This window comes from Populus nigra, chromosome 4 (genome assembly GCF_951802175.1).
Source record: "Populus nigra chromosome 4, ddPopNigr1.1, whole genome shotgun sequence".
In the NCBI taxonomy this organism is placed as follows: Eukaryota; Viridiplantae; Streptophyta; class Magnoliopsida; order Malpighiales; family Salicaceae; genus Populus; species Populus nigra.
In genome coordinates, this window is record NC_084855.1 from 21,465,327 (window position 1) to 21,481,367 (window position 16,041).

Sequence of the window (16,041 nt, forward strand, 5' to 3'; positions counted from 1 at the left end):
ACAATAAGAGAACAAACACTACAAGATTTAACAATTTTACCGACGGAATTTTTCCATCGGCATCAGACATATATTCCGTCGGTAATTAATTTACTAACAAAATCACCGATGGAAATGCTCCGTCAGTGAATCTTTCATCTGTAATTTTTTTTCCCGTCAGTAAATCCGTTGGTAATAAAAAAATATAATTACCGACGGATTTACTGACAGAACAGACGCGTCGGTAAAAATATTTTTTTTATTACCAACGGAAATATCATCGGCAATTCCATCTGTAATTATTTAAAAACATTTTTTTAAAAAATTCATTTTATAAAATTATAAAATAATTAAATTAACATAAATCAACACTTTATAATATATACTCAAAATGTTTGGAAAAAAGAATAAGAAAATCAACTCAAACAAATTTGCAACAAATAAATAAAATGAAAAAATAAATTCAACTAAAAAAATTCATATGAAAAAAATGAAGTTCCAATTGCTAAAAAATTAAAAATCCTATAAATAAATCAACTAAAAATTGATCTCATATGAAAAAAAAATTCTCACAACAACATTTATACAATTATTAAGAACAAAAACAATTAAAAATAAAATAAAAAACAAATATAGTGAAAAAAATCATGAAAAAAGAAAAATCTTACCTTAATGTAGTTGCAAGTGAAGCTAAGGAGAGAAAAAAAAATTTCATAAAGCATATTAATTAAAAAAAAACTAAGAGGATAAAAAAAGAAAGAAGAAGAAGACATACCCGAGCATGGAGGAAAAAAGAAGGAGATGATGAGAGAAAAGAAGAGAAAGAAATAGATATTGATGTTTTTTACATATAGTGAAGAAGAAGAAGAAGAAGAAATGAGTCTGTCTCTTGTGAAATAAAAGGATTTAGGCTTTTTATTGGGGCGCGTTAGCGACGGATTTACTGACGGATAATTAAATATTAATATTTTTTAATTATTCCATCGGTAATATTTAATTTAAATTTTCAATTTCGTAAAAGGTTTTCAGAAACCGCCAACAATTACTGATGATTTTTCAATTTGTCGGTGATTCCGTCTGTAATATTTAAATAAAAATTTTAAATTAATTGAATTTTTTTAGAAAACCACCAAATAACACTGACGACTTTTCAATTCGTCGGTGATTTTATCTGTAAAGAACAACAATTAACAGTGCAATTGAAAAGTGAACAGTTCTGGAGCTCTCTAGAACCAACGGAAAATTCCGTTGGTGATTCACTTTGTAATTGACATGATGAACAGTGTTCACAGTTTACCAATGAATTTACCGACGGATTTTACCGACGAAATAAATTCCGTCGGTAATTCTGTTGGTAAAAATGACACGTTATTATTTTTTTGCTTTGTTTTAATTTTTTTTTCCCACTGTAATTCTCTCAGTATTTTCATTTGTATTTATCAATTTTCTGGTAGTGAAATGTGATATAAAAATAAAATATCAAAGAATAAAATTGAAATAAATAAATTAAATTTGATACAATTAAAAAAATGAAATCAAATGTGATAGAATTAACAAATAACACAATCTTTTAATTTTTTTGCAAGGGTAACACATTTTTCAAGGTTGAAGAGAGAAAATAAAGGAAAAGAAAAAATATCATCAAAGCTCCATTATGCATGGAGCAACTGCAAGTGTCTCACCACCATGAAAAGGGTGGAGAGACGCATCGAATGTGACCCTAAAATATGGTGTTTGTCCATTGGAAAGCACAACACATAACATCTAAAAAGTACAGACGTCTTCCACATGCTAATAATTTTTTTTTAATTTATAAAAATACCAAAATACTCTTGACTTGCACAATATTAACAAGAAAAACATAATTAAAAGACAAAAAATACCCTTAATTTTAGCTATAGATTATTTGATTAAAATGACACTTTAGTAACTACACTGAGGCAATAAGAATAAAAACTGCATGCGCCTCTGCCCTTATAGTTAGTAAAATTCAACTTTTGATGATATTTTTTGCACCGTGCCCTCATTCAATTATGTAAAAGTAAACGTATCCCGTGAAAATTATTGAATTACCCTTGAATACATGCTATAAAACTTAAATTATTAAGGGTAAAATGATAACTGAAATACGAGTGTCTGGATATATTTTAGGTTTTGTCAAGGTGATTCAATAAAATGTAGCAGCAAAATACAGAAGGTATGGCCGTCCATGGGAAAGTGACTTCACTCATTTATGGCAACATTTCTTTGGCTGCAAGCAACAAAAGCTGATAGACGACAAAGTCCAACATATATATATATATATATATATATATATATATATATATATATATATATCCATTATTTAATTGCCTGGAAGCTTCCTCTATTAAGAAAAATGATTTGTCAAACCTTGCTTTACGTGAAGCACTGAAAATAAGAATGATTTGGACCCTTTGGTCACTGACTTTTTAGTTCTGTGCGGGCAAATTTTTCAAGTTATATAGATATATATATATAAAGATGGCGATGCAGTGAATTCTTATTTTCTAAGAAATAAAAAATATATATCTTTTTAATTTTTACAATTTTCTTCATTTATTCCAAAACAATAATAACGCAGAGGGGAGAGGTGACTTCTTAATTCTTATTCCTCATCCGATTGAGGTGTTCTTCGAAAGGACAAATCCAAATTGAAACAAAAACAGTGCAAGTAGTAGTTTATACCGGTAGATTCCATGGTTCAGATTAGAATATAATCAATGGTGATAATAAAAATTGCTCTACCAAAACAGTGACATTATTTGGACTTTGCAGAAGGAGGTGTTATATATATTGACTTGTTATACAGAAGAAGTAGTTTATACCGGTAGATTAACTCACATTCCACTGCGAGTCAGAATAATATTTTAAAATATAAAAAATATATTAAGAACATGAAAAATATTTTCACTGTGTTATTAAACTTAGCTTAATAAATCAATCTTGAAACCTCGTAATTTATTTGTCTAACTCGAGTTTACAATTAAATCAAGTGGGACCTAACTCAACTTAAATTGATTGATTTCATGGGTCTAAATGCAATCTTGATGACCAGTGAAAACATGACTTTGATTTAAAAAAAAAACTTTAAGATAACAATTTTTTTAAGAAATGTTTTTGAGATAATGATAGATTGAATTGATCTCAGTCCCTTAATGACTCGTGTCATGGAATTCATTGAATTTAATAATTTTTTTTAATTATATGATAAAAATATATGGTCACAAAATTCAGCACCAACTTAAAAATAAAAACTTATTTGAAGTAGTGATAACTCTATAGAAAATAAATAAAAATAAATTATATAGTTTATGTCCCAACCAATCCAATAATGAAGAATAAAGTCGAGAAAAGAAATTAAAAACAATAAGGACCAAAAAAAATACATATTCAGCCAGTTGGTGAACTCGTCAAACATATGAACTAGGTAACCCGGGCTAGCATGCCAACCTGTGAATCGGATTATGGACTCCAAAGGGATAATAATTTGTGTTTTTCCAAAACCATTTTTATTTAACTATATGATAACAAAAATAGACGATGGTAAAATCAAACACTAACCTAATAATAAGATGTTGAGAAAAATAAATAAAAAAAGAAAAAAAGTTCTATTTGCTAGATCTGCGTACCAGATCAACCAGCTAAACCTGTGAATATATCCATGGATGTTATAAAGTTTAATAAATGAATTTTATTTGAAACTATTATTTTTAAAATATGAGAAAAGAAAAGGACACCCAACAAACCTATTTTGGCTTCAATTTTTTTTCCTTAAACAAAAACAATATTGAAAAAACTGAGAGGCAAAAGCAAATCAAGATATTTATTATAGCAATAAAGGTCATTTACCTAGTTGTATTTAATGAATTTATTTATTAAAATCAATTTGAAATAGAAATCATCACACGTATAAGATTTATTAAATAAAATAAAAAGAAAAAAAACATATTATGCAAGGTTATACATATTAAAAATATTATAAAAATAAATATTTTTTATTTCTATTTTTTTAATATATATAAAATATAAGAAATAACAAATGAATCATATAATGTCTTCAAAAATCAAATATATCTAATATAATTAAGAAATAATCAGTATTTTAAAAAAGGATAAATAATAAAAAATTTAATATAAGTAAAATACAAGCTTAAAAATATTTAAAAAATATATGAAAAATACTTTTTTTTTTAAATTCAAAACTAAAAAAAAAAAATGAGGCTAGGCCAAGTGTATGGCTCATGAATAAAAGGCTTGTGGGTGAGCTTGTAAAGCCGAGCCCACACGAGCCTTAATTTTTTTTGTAAGATAACGAGGTGGATGATATGTCGTCCACTCCAGTTTAATTTTTTAAAAATAAACAACGTATCGTTAAGAATCCCCATATTTCATTGGTGGACGAAAAATCAAGGTGATTGATTTTATTAAAAAAAAAAAACTATTTTTCAATCCAAAATACCTGAAAAATATCCTAATAACCTTGTTAAACCAACATTTAAACTCCAAAAGCACAAAAGTTGCTTCAAAACCCAAAATAAACCCCAAACCCAATTTTTTCTCCAGCTCAAATGTTTTAGGCACTTTCAAGGTAGAATAAACACCTCATTCAAACTCCCATAATTATATGCGATCATTTGGAACACAATTTTAATGTTTTGGTGGCTAGAATCATAAAAATAACATCTTTCTATCTCTAAGCTGGAATCCGGAGATTCTCTCTCTCTCTACTCTCACCTAATAAAGACTAAAAAATGATAAAAATAAAGTTTAGTACTAAAATTATTTTTTCTAGAATTAAAGGGATCAGTCACCTAATAGCTAAAAAAAAATAGGGGGCTCAAATGTATTTTTCAAATAAAATTCAATCATCTTCAAATTCAGTCATCTTTTTAACAAATACAATTTAGTGCTAATTGAAATAATAAGGGTGCAATCATTAAAAAAAACCTTTGAAGATCAAATTAAAAAAAATCACTTTTTCAATCCACATTAATATGAATAAAATGATGAATGGCGATTTTAAAAGTTTTGAACCACAGCATTTAGCTTTTCCTGTAATAATTATAATAAAAGACAATCAAATATATCTTTAAAGTGGTAGTTACCAAGAAATCACCAAACCACACATGCATTTTATCCCTTAATACACTACACCATTAAACAGTTTTACTGACAAACTAATTCCGTCCGTGATAGGAATGAACTCTGTCGGTGAAATAATTACCGACGGTCTCACTGACGAAACACGCCTGTCGGTATAATAGTCGTCGGTAACTCCCCTTTTCTTCGCTAATTCTGTCGCAAATAAAAAAACCACCCACCGACAGTCTTAAAGATGGATACGTGCGCCAAATTTTTTTTTCCTGCGGGAACATTACCGACAGACTAAATCCGTCTGAAGTTTCAATGGTAATTACCGATGGATAATCCGTCGGTAATTATGGCATCGGTGGTAATTGTGTGACAACTCTCTATGAACTACCGACGGAAATTATCCGTCGGTAAAGCCGTCTGTATTTAAGTACCGATGGAATATGTCCATCGATAATTATGGCATCGTTGGTAATTGTTTTGCAACTCTCTATAAAATACCAACAGACTATTTCCGTTTGTAAAGCCGTCGGTATGTATTTAAAATATATATAAAAAATAATTTATTAATAGTAAAAAAGCTTAATAAACAAATAAAATTGGATTAAACATTAAAAATATATAAATAATGTTAAATAATATTCATCCAAATATTCATTACAAATTTAATGTGTTTAAAAAACAAAATTAAACTAGAATAGCGGCGGAGCTGGAGGAGTAGGAGCAGGAGGAGGTTGGTTATTCTCGAGACCGTATGGCTAAAAAAGAGCTGCACAAGTATCATCACCTATCTTTGATCTCATCTCCATGACTATTTGACAGAGCTCATCATAATTCATCGAGAGTTATTGAAATTGTTGTTTCAAGGCAATGAACTCCTTAGACCAGGTGCTCAATACTGATAGAGAGCTCCCAATGGTTGAGACACTATGGGCCGAACGCAAGTTTTCAGCCATAGTGTTGGACAGCCCGTAGACCCGATTTTTATCGGGTTCACCAGACGATCCCAACTCCATCCACAAATCTGGATCAAAATCTCGATGGGTCGAAGGATTGTCCCCATATCTCTCCCTCAACCGGCTATTATAAGTCTCCTGAAATTTTTTTAAAAAATCATCATATGCAATTCAAGATGCAATTCAAGAAAATAATAACTTACAAAATAAAATGAATGAACGAACATACCACGAAGTGCTGAGCACGATTGTCCACGAACTGCTGCACCCCCTATAGGCAGTCTTGACTTCGCACATGCGTCTCTACAAACAGCTCCATTGGACTCGGCTCACGTCCAAGAGACGCAGCCTGTAAGGAAAAAATAGGTTAAAAGTTAAATATATTATAAGGAACGACAAATTAATTAATGATATATTTCATTAAAATTAATCTTACCATCCGCTTTGCATGTGCGCTGAATGGGACGGATTCGCCAGTGTACGTGGTCACTGAACCATGAATTTGCCGGTTCCGGTTGTTGGTGCCGGACTGTGAGCGTCATGAGAACCGCTCTGAGGTCACGTACTCAATATATGTTGTCCATATTTCCCCCGAGATGAACGGTGGTTTGAATTCCCGCCAAACTGCCACCTCATTCCATCCTTCAGGATCGTTATTCCTCGCATGTCTTTTTTATTTTTTTTTGGTGTCATACCAAAAATCACGCAACCTACTTTCATAGTAACAAATTAGAATTTAAAACATAAAATTATATATAAAAAATAAATATTATTTTTGATGTTACCTAGTTGCCGTGTGATTCTCTCATACACTCCTCACAACATTGTTGTTCGCCCTATCCCATTCAAATTTGTTCTGTGTATATAAATAATTCATATAAAATAAAAATAGTACAAGATAAAAAATTATAAAAATCATTAATTAAAAATAAGCTGGAAATTAAAAATTAACACCGACCTGAAATCGCTTAAACCATGCATCAATATTATGTTTCCACTCAGGATGTCTGGAAACCTGACTCCATTCAAACAATGAAATCTCCATCGATGATTTAAACGCCAATGTTATAGCCCTTGCAGCCTCAATGTTTGTGAACCTGAAATTAAATAAAAGTAATAATATTAATTAGTTGTTCATAAATTATGTTATAAGTGTGTGTGTCTATATATATATATATATATATATATAAACTAAAACCTAAACAAACTTACATTGAGAGGTCATCCTTCCATTGTGCCTGGTACTTGCAGGTGAATTGACCTCGCTGCGAAAGCACACCGCTTCTGCATTGTGAAACCGCGCTAGAAGAGGCAGCATCACAAGTTGGCGTAGATTCCTCGCCGTGATCAGTACCTAAGGATACATCCTCCTCGCTGCTAAAAGAACTAGCTGCAACCGTCTGCTGATGACGTGCTGTAGATTTCATTCTACGCATCTACACAAATTTATACGAATAATTACATAATTAACTTTGATTATTTAAAAAAAATTGACAGAGTCTCCCCTATACTGGGAGATCCCAAGTTATCGACAAAATTATATTACACTTTCAATTTTATTTCAGATCCCAATCCAATCATCCTGGATCTCAACCCAACTCATCATCATCAACACAAAACATCTTATTCAATAACATCATATAATGAAATTCAAGTAAAAGAATCAATTTCAACTATGAACATTCATTGTTAAATTAGTACTTAGAGTTACAAACATTAGATTAAAGTCATACATTCAAATTTACAGATTAATATTATATTTCAAGTTTTAGAAGACAAGACTCTTAATTTATGAATAATTACATGGTCAAAAGCAAAAGGTAACTAAATCAATATCATTCCTGACACGACCCTAATGGACCTCAAAATAGAAATTAACGTGTACACATAAATATAAAAATGTAATAGTAAGCAATAACAATGACAGGTAAACAATAATATCCTAAAATTAAGATAAACTAATTAAATTTAATTATATATTTCAATTAACATTTAAAACATAAATTCAACAATAACAATTATAGCAATACAAACAATAATATCCTAAATTAAGATAAACTAATTAAATGTAATTCTATGTATAAATTAACATTTTTAACATAAATTCAACAATAACAATTATAGCAATACAAACAATAATATCCTAAATTAAGATAAACACTATACAAAACAACCTAAACACAAAACAAACAATACACAAAACTAAAAAACACTATATCAATTCAAACAAAATTTAGGAATAAAAAATGCTTACCTTAATAGTGTGTTGAATTTAAGATTTTATCTACAAACAATACACAAAACAAAGAACACCAAAAAAAATAATCATAATTAAAATAAAAAAAATACAAAGATAAAGAAAAAAGAATACATACCTTTTAAAACTACCACCAAAACAATAAAATCTCTTCCAAAAGCTAAATAGAAACGGAGAGGAGAAGAGAAATAGAGGAGAAGAGAAATGGAGAAGAAGAAAAACGAAGCCGAGAGAAAAAAATAAACCAAATGGGGGGAGGGGGGGTTATCTATATCAATATTTCTGACGGAATTACCCACGAACATTTGTTGTTGTATTAAATTCCGTCGGTAATTCCATCGGAAATTAATTGATATGCGCATCAAAAAAGTTTGAAAATCCCGCCAGACTTTTTGATCTGTCGGTACGTGTGCCGACGGACACGCGTCTGACATGCGTGCGCTTCAGGATGTGCATAATTCGTCGATGACTCCGTCGGTAATATACGTCGGTAAATCCATCGGTAACTCCGTCGGTGATTGTGGCACCATCCCGTAAATTTTTTTCAACTCTCTGTGAAATATCGACGGGTTATAGTCCATCGGTGATTGTGGCACAATCCCGTAAATTTTTTTCAACTCTCTATTAAATACCAACATGTTATATTCCGTCGGTGTACCCGTCGGTGAAACCGTCAATATTTCTTATTTTTTTATGTATCCCCTTCACAAAATCTTGAATTGCAATCTTACAGCACACACAACACAATAACAAGAGCTGACCATTAAAGAATAATAAATATTTCATGTTCCAAAATATTACATCATAAAAATAAGGTTTTAGAACATGTTAAGTTAGTCAGAATTTTCATCTTCGTCCTTAATTGAATTGTTATCATCAGTTTCATCGCACTCTTCAATTTTGTTATCATCTTTTTCAACAACATTCTTTTTTCCACTAGTAGAGCTCAGAACAACATTCAACTCCTCTGCATCAACATCAACAAGACTATCATTGAAAATATGAAAATTCAAATTTTCTTCTAAGTCAATCGAAGAAGCAACTTGGTATGGTTCAACCAACTCACTAGCTTGAAAGACTTCATCTATCACACTTGTATCTTCGTTCTCATCCTGAACAACCTCGACACTATCCCTGGGTTTTTTTTTTTAAACGGATAACCAATCAACTCTTTATCGATCCTTTCTAAAGGAAGAGGTGTATGTGTAATAAACTTGTTGGCATTGCTTTGTGAAAACAAAGACGTCGTTTACGTTGCGGTGTCTAGCTTTTGAGTTGATTTCAACGAGACCATAGTGAGGATCTACTTTGATTCCTCTATCAGTTGTGTCATACCAATAGCATTTGAATAAAAACACTCTATTTTGCTCTCTATGATATTACAGTTCGATGACCTCTTCCAATATACTATAGTAGTCAACTTCAAACTCACTAGAAGTCGATCCCTTAATACAAACACCGTTGTTGTATGTCTTTCTTTCATGCCCGTATTCTTCAGTATGAAAGACATATCCATTGACAAAATATCCGTTATAGCACTTGACTTTTCTTTCAGGGCCCAGGCCTAGTAAAGACGGTGAAATAGCAGCACTACCTCCCATTTGATAAACCTTGTAAATTAAATACTACAATAATCAATAAATGGATATTATGTAATATTGACTACAATTAATTACATTGCAAGAGATAATGAGTTTGTGATAGGACTTATATGTGTTCTAAACCATGTGACAAATTGTTCATCTTGTAATTGAAAGATATGGGATTCGGTCAGCTATGAGTTATTGGACAATAAGTATCGTTGATGTTGCCTGCAAGGTTGTTTCAAATTATATGAAAGAGGAGGACTCAATGATTATTCGTTCGCCGAAACCAGAAGTAAAAATTTTGGTAGATAGGGATCCCATCAAAACTTCTTTCGAGGAATGGGCAAGACCCGGTCATTTCTCAAGAACAATAGCTAAAGTATGGTATCACAAAACATAAATAGTACATTCTTGACAAAGTTTAAGTCGAACATCTACTTACTTAATAAAAGGTCTCAACTTATCACAGTTAAATAGGATATAATTGTGTGCTTGTCTGAACTCTATTTCAGACATATATCTTCCCCTCACAATATTTTTAGGTGTGCATCATCCAAGATTGGAGGATATTGACAAGTTTCCACTTGAAGGCACTTCACCACCATCATCATGCCGTGGAACACGGTTGATCCTCATTCTCAAATGAGATTCGAAATAGTATGAGATAAATGTTGAGATCTCCTCAACAATATAGGCCTCACATATTGATGCCTCAACATGTGCCTTGTTCTTAACCCTTTTTTTAAGATTGAACAAGTATCTACACACACACACACACACACACACACACACACACACACATATATATATATGACAGTGTTGAAAATGTTCTCAAACACGTTCTTTTCAATGTGCATGACGTCAAGGTTATGGCGGAGAAGATTGGTCTTCTAATAAGGAAGCTCCCAAAAGATACTTCGCTTCACCCAATTATGGGTTAAACCAAAACCAGGAAACTTCTGCTTACCTGATTGGAGATCAAACACAATGTCACCGTACTCTGACACAACATCAAACAATTCTTCACCGAAAAGACACGGGGGTGCAACATCCTTTTCAACTCTGCCAATAAAAAAATCATTTTTGTTCTTTCTATATCTGTGATTCGACGGCAAGAAATGACGGTGACACTAAAAAAAAAAAGCTTTACCCCCGTTTGTTAGCGTGAATGCATTGTTGTTCTCCATACAGTATGGACATGCTAGCTTTTCATGCGTGCTCCAACCAGAAACCATTCCATAAGCTGGGAAATCATTGATAGTCCACATCAAAGCCGCTCTCATAACAAAATTTTGTTTTCTCGAGATGTCATAAGTCAAAGCTCTAGAGGCCCACAATTGTGTCAACTCATCAATCAACGGGCAAAGACAAACATCTATATTCTGCCCCGGACTGCTCAGACCTGGTATGACCATAGATAAAAATATGAACTCCGGCCTCATACAAATCCCTGGTAACAAGTTATAAACCGTCAGTATAACCGGCCAATAAGAATAAGGAGTAGCAAATGACCCGAATGAGTTGAATCCATCTATACACAACTCAAGATGCACGTTTCTTGATTCAGCTAAAAAGTGAGGATGCACACTGTTAAAGTGTTTCCAGGCTTCACCGTCAGAAGGATGCACCATCACTCCATCAACTGCATGGTGTGATTGGTGCCATGTCATGTGCTCAGCAGTCCTTGGTGACATGAATAACCTCTGCAGTTTAGGTGTGATTGAGAAGTATCTAAGTTTTTTATATGCCACGAGAGTCTTCCCTCTACTAGTTCTGGGTTCGTAACGGGAATGCCCGCATGTCATGCACTCGGTCATCTTAGCATTTTCAAGGTAGTATAACATACAGAAGTTAGGGCATATATCAATTTTCTGGTATCCTAAATCGAGGGGTTTCATCATGGACTTGACAACATAGAAGTTCTCTTTCAATCTATTCCCTTCAGGTAAAATGCTTCTTGCCCATTCAATAATCTTGTCATAACCGGCCTCACTCAACCTGTGATCTGACTTGATGGTGAACACCTGTGCTACGACTGATAATTTACTGTGGTTTGTGCACCCATCCCATAATGGTTCGTCAGAATCTTTCAACAGATCAAAAAACCTTGTTGTATCTACATTAGGTTCTTCTTCTACGATTGGACATTCCCTACATTACCTTCACTCATTCTCATTGCATCCATAACCATATTCTTGTAAGGATTAGTGTTCTTATTTCCAACTTCATGCATGTTGCTAGCACTAGAAGTTGACCCAACCACCTGTTCTTCCATGCTCTCATCAGGAACAAATAGTTCTCTGTATGCATATCAACACAGGTACTCCTCCATGAACCCTTTGGTTAGAAGATGCATCATTACAACATCTTGATGCAGAAACTTTAAATTTTTACACTTCCTTCATGGACACCTAATACCGCCATTAGTAAAATTCCTCAGAATAGATGTTGCAAAATTAATAAAACCCTGAATACCATTACAATAATCCATCCTCCGCAATCTTTAGGGTTAGTCCCGATACATCCATAAACGATCATTCATGACTTCTATTGAACCTCTATAAAACATAACAAAATCCCCGACATTATCCAACAAACTAAAACATCACTTATGTTAAATATTCATTATCAATTATCAACTATCAACGTTCATACATACAAATTTATACATATACAAATTTACAGAAATCACAACTTCGCAATAGAATTGATAATAATTAAAAAAGACCCGTTAAACAAGCTATTAATTATTTATTTCATCACAACACATTTAATTCGGTGTAATTCAAATAAAATTTCAACAATTTACAAATAAATATAATTTGACAAAATCTAAAACAAACTATAACAACTACAAAATTATACATTCAAACTATAAGTTTCTTTGACAAATAACAATCAAACAAATACATACATTAACAAAATACATATACTAAAAAAACAATAAAATTCACATTTAAATGTTAAAACTAAAAAGGATAGATTTACTTACAAAAAATGATAAAATCCACAAGAAACGGATATTGTGACCACATATAAAAGTATAAGAAACTTGAGTGTTTGTGTTGAGAAGAGTGAAGAGTTGGGATGGTTGGTTAGCTGCAATTTGGGAGGGGATAGGTGGGATGGGAAAGAAGAAGAATGAGAAACAAAGGAAGAGAGTGTCGGCAGAGGGGGTGCGTATATAATGGCTTTTACCGATGGAATCACTGACAGAATGTATCTGTCGGTGATTCCATCGGTGATTCTACCGGTGAAAGTGCCACGTCACTATACGACTATCTCGGTTTGAATCCCTCGGTCATTCCATCGGTATATACCGACCGAATCGCCAACAAAGTTATGTCGTCGGTATATATCGATATATTTTGAGACAGAATTATTTTTGTCGGTAAGAATTACCGATGAAAAAATTCTGTCAGTAATTCTGTTGGTTTTCACCGATTTTCTGGTAGTGATAATTAATTAAAGAATGTGAGCATGCAACTTATATACATCTTTAATTATTTTGAAGATATATATATATATATATATATATATATATAGCCACACATTTTGAAGAACGCTTTAATTAGTTCAAAAGACACAATAACTAAATAAATGAAGAAGGTTTTATTGCAAATAGCTTGATATTTCAAGGATATATAACTGCATTTTTCTTTTCTTTTAACTTGATTACTAGTACTATGGTACAATTTGTTTAATAGTATATATAAGTGTGAATAAGTTATCTCATCATGGTGAACTAAAATGATAACCATACAAATAATTAAACTTTATTTTTCAGCTCAAATATTTGTAATATTAAAGAGGTTTTTTTTTTTTCTATGAGTTCATATGATAGTGATAACGCTATAGTTATATACTTAATTTATTGACCGCAAATCAAATTTTTTAGGAATATAAAAAAATAATATTTAGATTGTCAAATTTGTTTTAGTATTGTTATTAAATTTAGTACAACAACTTAAACTTGAAAAATTCTTACCTGATTCTTTTTTTAGCTCGCGTTTTAAATTAAATCGTGTGAAAGTTAATGTGACCTTGTTGGCAGGGTGAATCCAAATAAATAAAAAAAAATCAGTTTCACCCTAGTCAACTTACAAAACCTATAACCTGGGTTATGGACTCTCCTAAGTTGAATTAATTTTTTTATTTTATGATAAAAAAAAATACAAAAGCCAATTCACAATCAACCTAGTACTAAATAATAAAATTCGATAAAAAAAAATGATTGAACTAGAAAAAATACCTAAAGGAAACTCCATATCATCTATATTTTGAAAGAAAATATTGTTTCCTAGTGCAATTGAAGGATTCGCACTACCAGAAGTTTTAGATTTACCGATGAAATTTTTTGTCAATATTTATACTCATAGTTTGCCAGCATGAATTTTCCTGACGAGCTTATGGAAAAAAATAATCCGTCAAGAAAAATCTCATCTGTGATTTGTGATATGTTGATGCATCCGTTAGTAATTAATTTATCGATGGATTTACTAATGTAAAAGCATGTAAAAAAAATTATCTGCTTCATTCCTTCAGTTTCTCCTTTGATAAATATAACATATCACCAACAAAAAAATCATATGCCATTGCATTGATGATTTTTTTTGTTGTCCATTAGTATTTTCTTCAGTAAATTTGACATATAACTGTCAAACATACCGTCTATTGTTCTGTAGGTAATTAAACAATGACAATGACATTAATTTGTAGTAATTTTTTTTAACTCTCTAAAATATATCGACGAACTAAGTCCATCGTTAACCTCACTAGTAACAATTTAAAACTAGTTTTTTTAAAAAAAATTATTAAATAAAAATAGAAAATAATTAAAATAAATTAAATGAATATAAAAATCACATTTTTTATTACAAAATTAAAAAATTATAATTTCAAATACAATTAATCTGAAATAGAGGCACTAAAAAAAGGAAGAGGAGGAGGAGGCGGCTCTTTACTGGTATCGTAGGGCGAATAAGAAGGAGCACAAGTACTACTCATCTGTGATCTCATCTTTATTCCTAATTGATGAAGTTCGGTTGTCTTAGCACTAAGTTGTTCATAATCAGCAACATGATGGGTATTCGAGCTTGAACTCTTGATCTAAAATAACCTCAATCTCCAGAGTTTGAGTGCTCGGAACCAATGATAAGAATCCCACGGTTGAAACACTATAACTTGTCCATATGTTCTCAGCTATAGTGTTAGAGAGGTTGTACATAGACCTGATTTTTATCGGGTCCATTACACGATGTTGTCTCTAACCACAAATCCAGATTGATATTTGGATGGGTCATAGGATCATCATTATATCTCTTTTTTAACCGGGTGTTATATGTATCTTGAAAAAAAAGTCAGCAAATTCAAAAAAATAATAACTTAAGAAAAAATAGTTGAAAACAACAAAAAGTGTTGAGCTTGGCTATCCATGAGCTGCCGCACCCTTTTTTGGCGATCTTCAATCTACATGTTCGTTTCAACGAAAAACTCATTCGAGCTCGGCTTGCGTTCAAGAACCGTAGCCTTCAAGAGAAAATTGTTGTTAGTTAAAAATGAATTATCTATTAATAAATGAATAAAAAAATTGAATAAAAAAATTAAAAAAAAAATTATCTTGATTTCAATGTTACCTAGTTGTGGCGTGAATAAAATGATTAAAAATTGAATTAGACCAGGGATGCTGACAAATCAAGAGTTGGTGTGGCTGAATTTATATATAGTTGGAGGTTGATTTGTGATGAAATTGGAGGGGTTGTGTTATTTGTAGCAGAGAAAAATGACGAAAGAAGAAGAAATGAGGGAGAGAGAAAGGAGGGTCGTTTGTTAGGTCATAAATTAAATATTACAGACAGATTTATCAATGAATTTAATCGACAAATTTAAATTCATTGGTAATTATGTATGTAAAAATAACATGTCATCGTATCTTTTGACTTTTTTTCTCATTTCTTCATTTTCAACTGTAATTCCCTTAATATATACTGAGATAAAATTTATGTCGGTATTTACCAATGGATACTGCGAGGGCATATTTAGTCGAAAAAATTCACAGTAATTTACCAACAAAAATATTTCGTCGATGTCTTTGTTTATATTTGTCAATTTTCTGGTAATGTCCACTAATTAAGTTGAATTATTATTATTA